Genomic DNA, 3,000 nt, shown 5'->3' with positions numbered 1-3,000 from the left:
ATTTTGTTGAAGTATGTTCCCTCCAGTTCAATTCCCTCTAGTACTTTTAACATAAAGTGGGGAAACAAAGGATATTCTCATGCAGTCTCTTAATGACAATGTATAACTGAATGACAATGCTATAATTATAGTTAAATATTATTTGTAGTTAATTGTAATCTCTTTATTTTCTATAGCCATAGCATGAAACAATTGAAGAAATGGAGCCTGTGAATGACAGCAGGGTGACAGAATTTGTTCTCACTGGCCTATCTCAGACATGGGAGGTGCAGCTGATTATATTTGCTGTATTTCTCTCTTTCTACCTATTCATACTTCCGGGAAATATATTTATTATTTGTACCATCAGACTTGATCCCCATCTGACTTCTCCCATGTATTTCTTGCTGGCTAATCTGGATTTCCTAGATATTTGGTACTCCTCCATCACAAAGCCTAAAATGCTTGTGGAATTCATTGCAGAAAGGAAAATAATTTCCTTTGGTGGGTACATTGCTCAGCTCTTCTTCCTGTACTTTGTTGGGGCCTCTGAGACGTTCCTGCTCACAGTCATGACCTTTCACCACTATGCTACTATCTGCTGCCCTCTCCACTATGCGACCATCATGAATTGACATCTCTGCTGGATCTTGGTGGCTCTTTCCTGGACAGGAGGTTTTGTTCATTCCATAATACAGGTGGCTCTTATTGTTTGACTCCCCTTCTGTGGACCCAATGAGTTAGATAATTATTTCTGTGACATCACACAGGTTGTCGGGATGCCTGTGCAAAGGCCTTCGTGGAGGAATTAGCCCTGAAACTCACTATGTAGACCAGGCTAGCCTTGATCGCACAGAAATCTGCCCGTTTGGGTTATTTTTTGTTTTTAAAAGACTTATTTTTATTCTATGAGTGTTTGCCTGCATCTGAATTTGTGCACGACATGGGTGCCTGGTCCTCCTGGAGGCCAGAAGAGGGTGTTTGAACCCATGAAACTGGAGTAACAGATAGCTGTGATCCAATCTCTGGGCACTGAGAACTGAACCCAGGTCTTCTGCAAAAGCAGCAAGTGCTCTTAACCCAAGAGCCATTTTTCCAGCCCCTTATCTGAGTTCCTGAACTCACCATCTCCTGAACTTCTCTAGATGAAAGACAATGATATTAAGATGGAAACAAATTACTCACACCCACCCTGGAATACTAGCTGACTATTACTAGAATTTAGATTTAATAACAGTCTGCTGAAACACACACTTGCACTGATGCCTATTGAGTAGCTACTCTGGAACAGCTCTGCAAACAAAATGTGTGTTGAGAAATAAACGAGAGTTTGTAGATACACTCAATACACTTACAAAGTGGCCAGAATGTAAATATGATTAATTTCATATTACCATATTTCATTCTTGGTGCAGTAGGAGTATTTGACAAACTATCTTCCTGAGCCTGGAAAGATTATTGACCTTGCCCTTTATCTCCAAGTTTTTCTGAGACTTGGTGGAAATTGAGGATTCTTTTCTAGAATCTATGCCAACTCCTATTTCAGGTGGCACATGTTTAACAGTATTGGTGTCAGAGTTGAAAATTTTTTGGAATGGAAACAATATTTTTGTATTCAGAACATAAGATAATTCTTTGCTAAGAGACTTTAAAATTTCAAGTTTCCTCTAGTGAATTAGCAGTTTTCAGTTTCTGTGTAATATCCTTCAGAATAAAAGCAGGCATGGAGGAAAGGTGCTTTTGGTTGATAGAAATCAGTAGATATCTAGTTGTGTGTTTTGTTTCTTTTTTAGAAAAACAAGACCTATTATTTCCTTTGTCATTTTTGTTTGTTTCCTGGGCCTCATTTTGTCTATCATATTAGCCTTAAATAAATTTTGCATTGTAATTAAAATTTAACACTATAATTCACTTTTTCTCATTAAATCATATTTTTCAATTTGAATGGATACCTACTTACCTACTTAGATGTGTAGTACTATGATCCTCTAGAGAACTATATATTAGAGACTAAGTTCTTATTCTCTGATGGAGTGGTGGTGCACAATGTTTACAATTTGCTTTGGAATCTATTTTCTTATGACGACCTCCATCTTCTGTGCTATATAACTTCTTTCCTAGGAGCACGATGGCAGTTTGGAGTTCTGATTCCTGAATTTTGAGTTTACTTCTCATCACCTTGGAAGGAATAAAACAGTAGTCTTCTATAAGTTGCACAACTAAAAGCATGAAAATACAAAGAATAAACATGTACATAATAAATAATGTTTTATGTTTCCAGATTTTATATCATCTTGCTGTCTTCTTTTTTAGCAGAAGCAGCCCATATAGAGATGTAGAAGTTGTATATATTTTGTAATTCATGCTGAGTACTTGTGAATAATGTTACTTGAAAAGATACCATTTGCTTAGTATGATTTTCAAATATCAATATTAGGATATTTGCTGAAAATATGGAAACTAGTTATAAATAGGTAAGAAAAGCCAGTAACATGATAAATAACTGTTTAGAAAAAATAAACGAAATTTAAAATTAACATTGACAGGGAAGTGTGGAACCTTTGGCAAACTACTGAGCTATGACCTAGCGTTTCTCATGGAAGACATTAGAACAGGTCATTTTGCCATCCGCACCAGGAGACATGTGGAGATGCCTGAAACATTTTCGTTGGTTCTAACTGCTATGTCATCTTGTACTGCTAAACATCCTGTAGGTCATAGGATAGCTCCCTGCCCCAGTGAACTACCTGGCTCCGAACGTCAATAGTGCCAAGCCTGAGAAACTTAGTGAACAACAAAAAGGCAAGCCACTGTAGGAGAGAGATATCATTCGACAGCAGCGACAGCAGGCGCAGTCTTGCTGCAGTCAGTGCCACGGTGCGGCCTCTAAGACGTCCAGAACTATCAGCAGGGAAATATCAAATCTGCCAGGAGATTCCTTTTATTCCATGTAAAGTAATGTTAAATATTTCCTCCTACTTAATTTAACATGTCCTTCAGTCTTTTCTTTGGGTGGGGAGT

At 37.7% G+C, this 3,000-nt stretch overlaps 1 pseudogene; it reads left to right on the top strand.

Moving 5' to 3' along the window:
* Window positions 1–200: 200 nt before the first annotated feature.
* LOC108491165 lies at window positions 201–811 on the top strand (annotated as a pseudogene).
* Window positions 812–3,000: the final 2,189 nt, after the last annotated feature.

This window comes from Nannospalax galili, unplaced genomic scaffold, assembly GCF_000622305.1.
Source record: "Nannospalax galili isolate Female #2095 unplaced genomic scaffold, S.galili_v1.0 scaffold1121, whole genome shotgun sequence".
Taxonomy (NCBI): domain Eukaryota; kingdom Metazoa; phylum Chordata; class Mammalia; order Rodentia; family Spalacidae; genus Nannospalax; species Nannospalax galili.
The sequence above is the reverse complement of the archived record's forward strand: the minus strand, read 5'-3'. Positions and strand labels throughout refer to the sequence as shown.